Source organism: Panthera onca, chromosome F1, assembly GCF_046562875.1.
Source record: "Panthera onca isolate mPanOnc1 chromosome F1, mPanOnc1 haplotype 2, whole genome shotgun sequence".
Classification (NCBI taxonomy): Eukaryota; Metazoa; Chordata; class Mammalia; order Carnivora; family Felidae; genus Panthera; species Panthera onca.
The window spans coordinates 15,613,040-15,626,536 of NC_138355.1; the positions used below are offsets into that span (position 1 = coordinate 15,613,040).

Consider the following 13,497-nt stretch of genomic DNA (forward strand, 5'->3'; position numbering starts at 1 on the left):
ATTTCTATAAGCTCTTAAAGTGATTCTGATCATTAGTTTTGTTTGAGAATACTGACGGGAAAAGGGGTGTGGAGCTGAGCTGTTCAGAGCCACAGGAAGATTAGGTAGAGAAGGCGGGCGTAGGGGCCAGTTTCAGGGGAGTAGCTACAGAGCGAAATCTATTCTCCGCTCTGATGCCAGTCTTTCTGAAATATAAACCTGACCGTGTCATGTGTAAGCTTTCGGTGACTCCCCGTCAGTGATAGCATGAATCCTCACCTCCTTAGAATGACATATAAAGCCTTTTGTGATCTAGCCCTGCCTTCCCTCCGCAGCCTCAGATTTGCCACATCGCCTGCACCTGTACTTAACTACTTGCGTTCCCTAAAGTTGGTATGATTCGTAGCTCACAGCATTTATAGATATTACCTCCTTAGTACAGAACATCTCTCATTCTTTTTCATCTGGCACAGACTGCTTAGACGTTGCTGAGTCTAGGAGAGCTTCCCTCGGCCCCTAGGTGCTGGGTTAGGTGCCCTCACTCCGTGCTACCCTCACACTCCCTGCTTAACATATCACAGCTCTAATCATGTGGCATTCTAATCAAGTCTCCTTGCTATTTTCTCTGTTAAATTCTGTGCCCTTTAATGGAGCACTCATGGTTAGAGTCTCAGTCACAGGCGTAAGCCCTAGTACAGCTGAAACCCAAGTTTTTGTTGAACTTATAAAAGGTGACGTTCCGAGCAAAAAGACTCAGGGGAAGTCTACGTCTCTGGCTTCAAACGTAAATCAGAGCAAAGCAGCAGGAAAAAAACCACAAGGGTTTCTGCAGTTGTACGAGCACTGGGATGTGCAAGACTGGTCAAAACCGTGATCCAACAATGCAAGCTCACCAGGACCGGGAAACGCACAGAAACAAGAAGGCAGCGACTTCAGGGATCGAGCATCTGGGAGGAGACTGCAGCAAGAAAATTGAGTTCTGCCTAATTAGGAAATCTCTTCTTTTAAATTTTCTTTTTTTTTTTTAACATTTATTTATTTTTGAGACAGAGAGAGACAAAGCATGAACGGGGGAGGGGCAGAGGGAGAGGGAGACACAGAATCTGAAGCAGGCTCCAGGCTCTGAGCCATCAGCCCAGAGCCCGACGCGGGGCTCGAACTCGCGGACCACGAGATCGTGACCTGAGCTGAAGTCGGACGCCCAACCGACTGAGCCACCCAGGTGCCCCGGAAATTTCTTCTTTTAATAGGAGCCAACCCAAGGGCATGGCCAACCCAAAGCCCATCGTTGCATCAGGTGAGAGGGTGGATTTCGTACGAGAGAAATATTAAAATTATGGGTAGGTCGTAAGAAAGCAACGCCTAAAATCCTCACCCGTTTCCTGCTAAGCAAAAGCCCAAAGAAACAAACTGGATTGTAGATATAGTTAATCCTGTGAACGTCGAAGGCAAGTAGAAAGTGCTCACCTGTGCTTCCCAGATGAATTAATTGCAAACATGCCCGCACTTCTACGTGAACCCTGGAGGACCCTTGGCTCGTAGGATGATTCACGAATGAGTGTGATCTTCACCCACCTCCTCTTCCAAGAACCTGAGCCACCACTGCTAAGCCCCAGCATAGGAGCACGCCGAGTCTTAAAGGGTCAGTAGTCTTATAGATGTGGGACCATCATAAAAATATAAAACAAAATGCATAAGGTCATCCGTGTGAAAGATGATCTGCTTTGTATTATGGACACATTTTGGCCTGATCCTGGTTTTTTTTTTTTTTCTCTCTCTCTCTCTACCGTTTCCTGAAACCGGCCTGTTTTGAGTGATGTGTTAGGGAGAAGACCTGTGTCAGATATATTCGGCTGCCTGTCATGAATAATTAAATCCAGCTGTGTTATGCTTTCCTTCGTTCCAGCTGACTCTTTGATGCTCTGGTGTCCATGCCAGGAAACTACCTCTTAGGATCGTCAGAGGCCAGTGTTTTTGCAGAGGTCAATGCAAGCTAATTAAGCAAATATGTGAAAAAGAGTTTTAAAGGATCTCAATTAGCGGTGTGTGTGTATAGATGTATCGAGAGTGGGGTATGGGGAGAGACCTTTCAAATACTGGCTCGTGGAGTGAGTGACTTGGTGACAGAGAACCACGCATATGTGGCACCTTTGTAGGTTCATTACGTTGGCATGACTGACCTTTTGCTACATGACAGGCAAACAAACATATAGCAAATGTCCAAGAAGATCATGGTGTTGTGATAGGAAAGGCGGTTACCTACATAGTAATGAGTCAGGACAAAAAGGACTATAAGAATAACACGGAAAAAGAATTAAAGTAATATAGAGACTTGAGTGACCCACTACATCTCTGGGATTTGAGGGATGCCACACGGATTCCATTCATCCCACCTTTTGGGAATGCCTCCTATGTGTCATCCATGGCTCTAGGGTCTCAGGATACACCAGGGAATAAAATCCAAAGTTCCCTGGCCTCGTGGAGCTTGTATTCCAGGAAGGTTAGGGATGCAGTAAATGTAAATTAGTAAATTATTATTGTTAGAAAGTGGTAAGTTTGGGGGGGGGGAGGGAAAAATAGAGAAGAGTAAGGGGGCATGAGAGTCACGGAGGAAGGCTATAATTTCAAATAGTGGCCAGCATTGGCCTCCTTGATGAGGGTGACATTTGAGCAGAGAAGTGAAGAGGGTGAGGGCAGGGGCCGTATGGATATCTGGGGGAGGAGGGGACAACCAGTGCTGATGCCCCAAGTCTTGAGTGTGCCTGGCCTATTTGAGGACCAGTGAGGGGATCCGTGCAGCTGCAGCAGGGTGGATTAAGGAGAGAGTGCAACGGGTATGAGATTTAGGGATATGACTGTGGCAGGATCATGTAGGGGCTTGAAGATTATTGAAGATTATGGTTTTTACTCTGATCCAGAAGGAGAACCATTGCAGAGTTTTGAGCAGAGAAGTGACATGATCTGACTTGAGAAAAGATCATAGTGGATGGAAACAAAGAGGCCCGATAGATCAGGAGTTGGTAAACTATGGCTTGGGGTCCAAATTCAGCTCATTGCTTTTTTTTGGAAACAAACTTATGTTGGAACACAGCCATGCCCATTTGCGTTATAACAGCAGAGATGACTGGTTGCCCCAATGACTGTATGGCCTACAAAGCAGAAAATATTTGCTACATGGCCCTTTACAAAATCACTTTGCTGATTCCTAAATGAGAACATTGCAGTAATTCAGGAGAAAAGTAACGGTGGCTCAGGCCAGGGGGATAGCACTGAAGGTAGTGAGAAGTGTTTGGATTCTGGATATGTTTGAAATGAAAGCCAACTGGATTTGCTGAATGGTATGTGTGGGAGTGTAATAAAAGAAGTCAAAGATGAGTCTAAAATTTTTGATCGGAACCACCGGAAGAACATAGTTGCTATCATTTGAGGTATGGAAAGTGGGTGACAACGCAGTTTTCATGGTGAGAGATCAGGAATCAGAAGAGCTTAAACTCAACATTTCTGAGGTTTTAGATGACACCAAGAGATGTTGAGAAGTGGAGTGAATGTGCAAGTCTGAAGTTCAGGAGACAAGTCTGGGCTGGAGATGGAAAATTAGCATGGAGGTGGTAAATCAGCGTTGTGATTCTGGATGAGTTTACTGAAAGAATGAGTGAAAATAGTGAAGAGAACAAAGAGTGAGCCCTAAAGTGTGTAATCATTAAGAACTTAGGAAGAAGAGGGAAAAGGCAGCAAAAGAGACTAAGGAGTGACCAATAAAGTAAACCAAGGGTTGAGTGTTCTGGAAGCCGCGTGAAGAAAATATCAAGGACAGAGGGACTGACTACATCAAACCTTTGTAATAAGTCAAGTAAGAGGAAAACTGCGAACAAACAGCTTTGGTAGAGTAGGTAGGAAAAAAAACCCAGCTTGCAGTGATTATAAGTGACTATGGGAGGAAAGGAATTATAGAGAATGGATATAGACAACTTGTTCAAAGAGTTTTGCCAGGAAGGAATACAAATTTGCAAACAAGGCAGTATCAGGCAAGGGAAGTAAAGGTAAGTGAAGGGTTTTGTTTTTGTTTTTAAGATGGGAGAAATAAATTATGTGTTTGTACATTGATGGGAAGGATTTGGTAGAGAGACGGAGACATTTGTGATTCAGGAAAAGAAATGGGAGGATTTCTAGAGCATTGTCACTGAGTAAAGATGGGATCTCATTTGCAAGTGGGGAGATTGACTTTTGATAGGTGTGTGGTTAAGTCCTCTTCAGCTGCAGGTGGGAGGTAAGGGTTTATGTGTATAGATTCTGGCGGAAAGGTGGTGATGGTTACGGAAATTTATAGAATTTCGGATTCCGACACAGAATCCGAAATTTATAGAATTGGCGTTAACTTTGTCAGTGAAGTGGGAAAGACGACCGTCATCCGAGAATGAAGACTGAGGCGGTGTGCTGTGGGTCTGAGGAGAGATAAGAACGAACAAGGTAGCCATCGCATTTGTGGTAGAGTGAATAGGCCAGAAAAGTAGAATATGATCATCAAGCAACATTTAGGTTCACTGGAGGTTCATGATCAAAAGCGTTGGCCTTCGGCTCATTCTTTGGCAGGAACGAAGGCACAAATTAGGTAAAATTAGCCAGGGTTGTAGTTTTGCCGAGTGAGTACACCTAGGAATTAAGGGTATATACAAAGAGGTTGAGTCTATTGATTAGTCACGGACTTTAAGATGAGTAAGGTGGTGAGAGAGAATTTCATGAAGGTTAGAGATAATGAAAAGATAGATCAATGGGTTGGAGATCCTGGTGAAGTTGGAAATGGGTCACTAGAGGAGATGGAGGGATAGATGGATGTTACGGTCAGAGAATGGAATGAATTAAATTGGTGTTATGGAAGGATTATTGGTAAAGAGAAGGTCTAGGGCTCTGAACATACAGATAAATGGCGGAGGTAGTATGGAGGGTCAGATCGCTGGAAGAGAGGAGTTCTAGGAATGGAGAGTCTACTGAATCATCTACTGTGTACATGGTGATCATCCAGGAATGGAGACGTTAGCAGGACTGGAGACAGTCAAAGTGAACCAGGAAGTAAAACCAGTGGGAAGTGAAGGGGCATAACTGGGGGGTTGGTTGGTGACATCACAATGAGGGATAGTGGGCAGTATGATTTTTTTTTAAAGTTTATTTATTATTGAGAGGCAGAGAGAGACAGAGCGTGAGCAGGGGTGGGGCAGAGAGAGGGAGACACAGAATCCGAAGCAGGCGCCAGGCTCCTAGCTGTCAGCACAGAGTGCGAGCTGGGGCTCGAACTCACAAACCGCGAGATCATGACCTGAGCCGAAGTCGGACACTTAACCAACTGAGCCACCCAGGTGCCCCCAGTATGATTTAATTATAAGAGATTCAATCCTGAGAATGTCTAGGGAAGACAGAGGGGGAAGGGACAATGGTTTGAAAACAGCAATGAGGGGTATGGAGGGTACCTATCTCATATATGATTTAAATTTTATATAAGACTCCAAGGATAAGTGGTTGTTCTTAATGTGGAGAATCTGGGAAAGAATATTCCAGACATAGTGAAATGGTTGGGCATTTGATAGCATGTACCAAGACACAGAATTTAAGAAATGGTGAGTAGATGAATCTGGCCGGGGCATCAGACTGGACCACAGTGGCTGTTTTGCGGAAACCCTGGGCTATGACAGTGATGGAAGAAGACGAAGTTGCTGAAATTTGTGGGTTGGGGCAGATTGTGATAGATCCTCTAGATTAAGGTTTTCCTATTAGCTAAAGGGGCTACTAAAGGTTTTTAGACAGGGCACGAAGTCACCAGGTTTATTTCACAAAGGTGAACTCTGCTACAATGTAGAAAGTGGCTGGGGACAAGGAAGATAACCAGAAAGCTACAGCAGTGGTTAAAACCACAGATCAAAGGGCCTGAACTCAGGCAGTGCCCAAAGGAGCAGGGGAAATTCAGGGGAAGTGAAATCAACAGGGGTGGCAATGGTTTGGGTGTGGTTAGGGAGAGAAAGAGAGGAATCAATGAAGTACTTGAAGATTTTCAACCACAGTCACTGGGAGGAGTAACTTTTAAGTTTTAGAGTTTAGGGAATAAATGAGAATAACTAAGATACCTTGGCAGATGACCCACCTTTTAACAGGCAATCACTCAGCAGAGGCTTAATGAGTACCTTATTCTGTAGTTAGATATTTGTTTCTTTTGCGGAACTCAACATTCCTTAAAGTATCTTCAAGCCTGGTGAGGATGCTCAGGGACCGATCATATTTTTCCCTCTAAATAGTTTAGCCAGTTTAGACATGGACTCAGAGATCAAAGATGAAATGTTAATGTAATTAACTATAAAGCAAGGCCGGAGCCCAAATAAGACTTCTTCCTGTGCCCGTCTCCCCGCTACCCCACAAGTCTAGATCTTGGGGCTTGACTGCCCCCACCCCACCCCCAGCAGGAGAGACTCAGGTCTGAAGGGTTCATATTTGCCGAGACATATTTGCCGAGATCTGCAATCTCTCCTGACCCAGCGAGGATGGAAGGGCGGCGAGAAAAGCTTGTCCGGCATCTATGCTTTCTTTCCCCAGTGAAACTACAGCGAGAAGGAAGATAAAAGAGAAGCGCTCCTTCCTCCTTTCTCCTTTTGATCTCTCCTGGAAGTGGAAAGAAAATCCGTGCCTCTCTCCGGAAACTGAGGAACAGCGTAACGAGCATTTCCCCTACTGATGACAGGGCCTCTGTTAGACGCAGGCAAAGTAGAAATACAAACTCAGGTAAAGCGGCCTAATCATATGGAGGCCCTAAATAGGAAATACGCCTTCTTGTGTACAATGTGCAGGGCCAGGGCGCCGAGGGAAACAGAAGGTAGGGAAATACGCCGGATTACTGGTCTAGCTGGGCCAAAGGGGCAACATTTAGTACATGGAGGCAAGAGTGCCTTATAAAACTCAAGGGCGAGAGTGCAGCTGGGCCTCAGGGTGGGACCAGGGTCAAGGAAGCCATGGGAACCCAGGAAATAGACCCTCTTCATCTCAAGTCTTGGCTTCTCCCGGAGCACCTGCTTCCCTTTTCTCTTTGCCTGAGGGTGACTTTCTTTGTTCCCTCATCTCCTTAACAGAAAACAAAGATGAGCAGGGCTTCCTGGTTTGCCTGTTCTGGATTCAGCCCCAGAGAGTGCCTCACAGAGTGACTGACTCTTTCCCAGTAGCCCTTGATCTTGTTCTCCGTTCTCATTTCGCAGGAAAGGGTCACCAGCTGGCCTGGCCTAAGTCAGAGCCTCATTTCTTGTCCACTCCCCTGTGCTGGGTGGCTGTGTATATCAGATCCCGCCCCCACCCCGCCCCGCTGTGGGCTGCGTCCGACGCGGTTCAAGGAAGTGAGCTGGGAAGATACTCCAAAATTGTCTTCGGCGTCTGAGTGTTTTCGGTGACTGAGATCAGGAAATATTCAGGAAATTTCCAATCACGTAGCATGTTTATGCCATGCAATAAAATGCAATTAAGCAGTCTCTTGGTAGGAACTCTTTAAAATAGTGTCTTGGGGGGGCGCCTGGGTGGCTAAGTTTGTTAAGCGTCTCACTTCGGCTCAGGTCATGATCTCACTGTTCGAGCCCCGCGTCGGGCTCTGGGCTGACAGTTCGGAGCCTGGAGGCTGCTTCGGATTCTGTGTCTCCCTCTCTCTCTGCCCCTCCCCCGCTTGCACTCTGTCTCTGTCTCTCAAAAATAAATAAACACTTAAAAACATTAAAAAAAAAGTGTTTTGGAAAGGCAGCCAACACCTGCCCTTGGGACCTTAGCAAGAATAAGTAGGCTACAATTTTCCCATACCCCTGGATTAAACATGCTTACAGAAAGGATCTGGGTTATTGTAAGAGCAAAAGGATGTCAAGGAAGAATGTCTGGATCTCACCCGCTCTAGGAATATTTGTCAAGAAGGAAAAAGGAATGCGACAGACAGGCCCTCTGTGTCTGCCAGATGTTCTGCGACAATACTTCTTGTTAAACTGAAATTTAAATTATGAGAGCCAGGGCCAACAAACGATGAAATAGCCAGAGGCATTTTGAGTCCCATTCATTCATTAGTCCTTTCTGGGTGTGGTTCTCAGTCAAGCCACCATTTCTTGACGTGAAATGTTAGGGTGTCTCTGGAATAATTAGCCCTTTGACCCTTTCCCTGGCTCCAGAGTTAGAAGGAGGAGTACTTTTTTCTGTTTCCTCCTCACTCCCGCTTTGGGAATTTCCTTTCAAATGTAGGGTATTAATAGTAGTAAGCACTCAGCGAATGCTAAGTTCTTTACATCTATGATGCGATTTAACTTTTTCAATAGCCCCGTGAGATACATGTTTTACATGTTTTTATGTAGATTTCATATTTTTAAGTTTGGAAACTGAGTTTAATTTTTTTTTGAGAGAGAGAGAGTTTGTGTGTGAGTGGGGAGGGGCAGAGAGAGAGGGAGACACAGGATCTGAAGCAGGTTCCAGGCTCTGAGCTATCAGCACAGAGCCCGACAAAGCTATGATATTGTGACCAGAACCCAAGTTGGACACTTAATCGACTGAGCCACCCAGGCGCCCCTGGTTTTAAGAGTTTAAGAGAATAGCCCAAGATCAGTGGCTGGTTAAAGGACCAAACACAATTGGGAACCCAGGCCTGCCTGATAGCTAAGTCTGTGCTCTTGATATAATCTGTAGGGATGATGTCTGGGAACATAAAAGTATTATGTTTATAATAAGTATACATTTATGTCCTTATTCCTCTAAAGTAGATAGATCTAGATATTGTGTTCTACATGAGGAAAACTTGTAAGTAAGGTAGCGAGTAGAGTTTCCTAAACTTGATTTAATAATTTTCCCACCTATGCCTGGGTGAGAGTAACAACTTTTTCTTCCCAGCCTCCAGAAAATCCTTGTCCCACTCACATATGATGTCAGAAGATTCTTCAGATTATTTTTGAAAAAGTTGTTTCAATATTTATTTTTGAGGGAGACAGAGCAGGAGTGGGGGAGGGGCAGAGAGAGACGGAGACACAGAATCCGAAGCAGGCTCCAGGCTCCGAGCTGTCAGCACAGCGCCTGACGCGGGGCTTGAACCCACAAACCATGAGATCATGACCCGAAGTTGGACGCTTAACCCACTGAGCCCGCCAGGTGCCTGCCCCCCTCCTCCCCCTCCCCTTCAGATTATTTTTAAGAGGCGTGGCCACTCTGGAGAGGACTGGCCTTGGAGCTTGCTCCCAAGATGCTCCCACTGCCATTGGTTCCTGGTTTGGAGAAATGGATCTATAGAGAAAAGGATAATCCAGAGTGGCCCCGCCCCACGCCTTCTAGAAGAGGCCGCAGGCAGACATTCACTACATCAGATGACTGTCCAAAAAGAACTGCTAACCCTCCACTGGTCAAACTCTAGACTTGTCCTTGGGCTTTGGCTCTCTCTGCTTGTTTTCATGAGATTTTTCATCTCTTCTTTATTATTACAGTGTATTATTAGATCAGTGCTCCAAATCTACAGCAAGGAGGCCCTGGGCAAGCTTTTATTGCTTTATCATGATTTACAATCCATTTAACCAACTTCAGCATGTTTTAGAAATGTTTCCAATGTAATTCCCTTATTTTTTGTTTGTTGACATATAGAAAACACACAGGGTAATTAACCACACAAGTAACTTGCATTTCAGATTATTCTGATTTATACAGTGTGTTTCAGTAAACCAAATTTTTGAAGTTTGAAATTTGATAACAGTTATGAGCCCTTTTTCTGTATGTATGCACCCATATGCAAAGAATTTTACACATCGCTTCAAGAGAAGTGCTATAGTAAAAATTATAATAGTGGTTAAACTATCTCCATTTAGATTGAGTCTCTTCTCCAGGCTTAAGATTCATCTCAACAGATTCCTTCATTTTTTTAAATACGTGTGTGTCTGAAGAAGGAGCCCTTGTATACTGGAATCTTAGAGGTGGAACTGACTTTGGAAGTTTCCAATCCAACATCTCATTCATACTTTTGATGTTAAATAATAATAGCAAGTATTTGATGCTATTTCCTAAGCATTCCTATAAACACTTTAGATGTATTAATTCACTTGGCCCTCATAATGTTCCTAGGTAGTCAGTACCATATTTATTCCCATTTAACAGAACAGTGTATAAGGCATATGAGGCATAAAGGATATAAGTAAGTTACCTGAGGTTACACAGCTAGAGTTGAGCTCTGAGCTCTTCAGTACCATACAATAGTGTAGAATAACTATCAAAGATGATCTAGAAGAGGTTACCTCTGCCCTTACCAACCCCAAAGCCTGTGTGATCTCTGGATTCTTTCTGATGTTCCCATATTCTGCCTTGGATAACCCCTTCCTCCTCTACCCTCAAACGCCACCGTATGACATTCTGGCAATAAATGAGCACAAGCTATAAAACGGTAAATTGTTAAAGAATCAATCCTTTCTAGACCCTGCTCTTTTATTTTCGCTCTGGGAAAGAGTGTCAGCTCTGCTCTCTAGAACCTAAGCGCATCCCCCTTTCTCTACCCTGGGAGGCTTCCTCGGTTCATGCCAAATGTGGGCAGAGATGTCAAGCTGTGAAGGAAGGACTCCTTTGCACACTTTCTGGAGTGATGGGCGATCGCTCGGCAGTGAGAACACAGTAATGGCTTCTTTCAGTCAATGTGCTGTGCCTGGGAGAGGTGAGAAGTTGGAGACAACGGGTCTCAGAGAAACAACATGGGTCAGGCTGTTCATTTCTCATTACAGGGATTGCATTTCAGTGGCTGCTAATCTGAGGACAGGGTCCAGACAGAGATTAATGAGAAACCCTAACCCTCTCTGGAATGTGGGCAGATCCTGGGGCCTCAAGGCCTGGCCACAGAAGAAGCAGTTTTGGGTGCCAGGAGCCCAGATTGTCTAGAGTGGAACATTAGAATCTTGGTAAAGGACAGATGAGCTCTCATCACACAGTCCTTGGTCTGGGGTCTGGTGTGTGATACTCAAGTCAGGTTTAACCCATGGTGATGCGGAAGGATGGTGAGGCCAGGAGACTAGGTGTACAAAGGGGCATATTTAAATTTTCATTTCCGACAGAAATTATGATGGATTGCTTTTAATCTGGAATGTGATGACCATGATCCCTCTTGCAGAGAAATATATAAAAGATAAGTTTTAATCTTTCGTGTTAACTCCAAATTCTTCCAATGAATAAGAAGGGCTTGGTTCATTTGCCCAACCCTTCACTCATTCGCCGAGCTGACAAGTATCTATTTGGCACCTAATACACTCCAAACACCGTGCCGGGCACTGGGGACACAATGGGGAGGGAAATAGACTTAAATAACTTTCAATTTGGTCAAGGGCAGATGTGAAATGAGCATGTACTCAAATAAACTGTAATCTTCATTGTAATAAAAGCCATGAAGCAAATATACAAGAAAGAGAATAATGGGGGTGGGATGTCTACTCTCTATTTGAGGATCTAGGAAGATTTTTCCTGGTTCATACATCCTGGATTCTTTGGGGTTTCACTCACCGGTGATTTAAGAAATGAGGGCTGTGACAAGATTCTCTCAATGGGGTCCCCATAAAAATCAGGAGATAAAGGTGGATTTCATAGGGGAAGAAACTTCCATCTTTTCTGTACATTCTCCCACAGCTTATGGAAGTCAGATCTGTGTGGTTCACAGCCTCATTTCCAGCACAATGACTAGCTTGTAATAGGTGTTCAACGAATGTCCATTGAGTAAATGAATAACTGAAACGCTGACATTTCTCTGCTTCTCTCTTTCTGTTTGAGTGGATTAGCACCAAGCTGGAAGTAAGAGGCAGGCCAAACTTTGGGAGTTGGAGTCAGCTCGTAAATCCCACACTGGGCCTTTATGCCCGAGAGAATATATGAACAACTGGTAGACAATACCAGAAAAAGGTCCTGAAGGCAGATGTCAAAGACCAGTAGGAAGGAAAGAGAACCATCATTCGAGGCCTAAAGTTTGCGATGAGGCAGTAGGTCTCTGCCAGTCCAGCCTTTTCTTTCAGCCTTACTAACACTGGTCCAGGCCTTCTCAGGGGGCTGGGACCCGCTCTCCGCCTGCCATCACTGCCTTTGAAAGTGAGGTGAGACCTGACCAGCTCTGGAGAGACAATGAGTCAGGTTCGGGTGGGTGGAGGGAGGAGGAGTAGAGGGAACACTGAATAAAATACTTTGTCCCTTTTGTGTCCTTTATTAAAGGGGACTTCCCCAATTCTCCTCTTTCTACCCTTCCCTCCTCACTTTCTGAGTTTTTCTCCAAAACGTTATGAGTATCTGATGTTACGTCAGCAACACATCATATATATATATATTATATATATATATATAATATATATTATATACATATATAATATATATTATATATATATAATAATATTATATAATATTATTATTATTTATATATATAATATATATTATATATATTATATATATATATATATATATATATTTATCTCTCTTCTCTGGAATATAAGCTCTGGAAGGCATTGCCTTTACCTTTTTGTTATCATATTCCCAGCCTTCAGTCGAGTGCTATCACATGGTGGATGCTGGGTAAATATATACTGAATGAGTAATACAACACAAATACAACCATCAGGGTGGTTAAAAACATCCAAAACAAAAGAAAACAAAAGAAAAAACAGAAACCTTACCTGTGACCACAAAGATATTAGCATCGAGATTGAACCCATTTCCCGTTTGTTTACTTGTATTTTATTTCCCAGTTATCAAGCCTCCTGGTAGATTCCTTTATTCTCACGGTTCTACAGCTCCCCCAGCCTCTCTGTGTTTTCCACATACACTCCCAACCCCTGAAAGTCTTCCCTATTTTTACAATGCCAGGAAGGACTGACATAACAATTACATCTGGTGACCCACTTACAATGGGCCACACTTAAAGCCATCCTCTTTAAAGGGGACTGTTTTAAATGGACCACCCTGTAGGCTACGTTAGGTTGTGCCTTTGTGCCAATAAGCTCAGAAGTGTTTCATAAATAAAAAGATGATGTTAGGGAAAAGAGTTCTCTCTTTCTTTTTGTCTTCTAATTCACACGGAAAATTTTAGTGTAGAAATCTTCTGCTCAGCTGTGCAATGACAAAGCAATTCAGCCCAGAGAGATGATGCTTTGGGTTTGGAATCGATTATGATAGGCCGATACTGGAGAGCAGGCTTCCATTTGGGGGGAAACTGAAGAAGACTACATTCTACAGGAAAGATCCTTCTAGATAATGGATCCTCTAAGCTTCACTTCCTGCTTCCTAAAGGGCTTCTGTTGGGTCCCCGAAAGGAGCCTCAAGGTCAAGAGGGAAAAGGGAAGGCAAGCTAATTTATAGCTGCTCCAAGAATGCAGTTGCTGGATATATCCTGACAGGGGGTTCTGTTGTTCTTTGAAGAATTACGGGAAAATTCAAGCTCAGAATGAGCTTCTGTAATATGAAAATTAAAACTCCACCCCAAGCCTTCACCCGCATCTGAAGCCAAGTCCATTTAGATGTGCAGGAGGGATCTGT

At 44.0% G+C, this 13,497-nt stretch overlaps 1 long non-coding RNA gene across 1 annotated transcript; it reads left to right on the forward strand.

Annotated features, from left to right (window-relative positions):
- The first annotated feature begins 5,169 nt into the window (after positions 1 to 5,169).
- LOC132686945 (uncharacterized) lies at positions 5,170 to 7,475 on the forward strand. The gene is made up of 2 exons (XR_009613901.2): positions 5,170 to 5,330; positions 6,556 to 7,475. It is a non-coding gene; the product is annotated as an uncharacterized LOC132686945 (long non-coding RNA).
- The last annotated feature ends 6,022 nt before the right edge of the window (positions 7,476 to 13,497 follow it).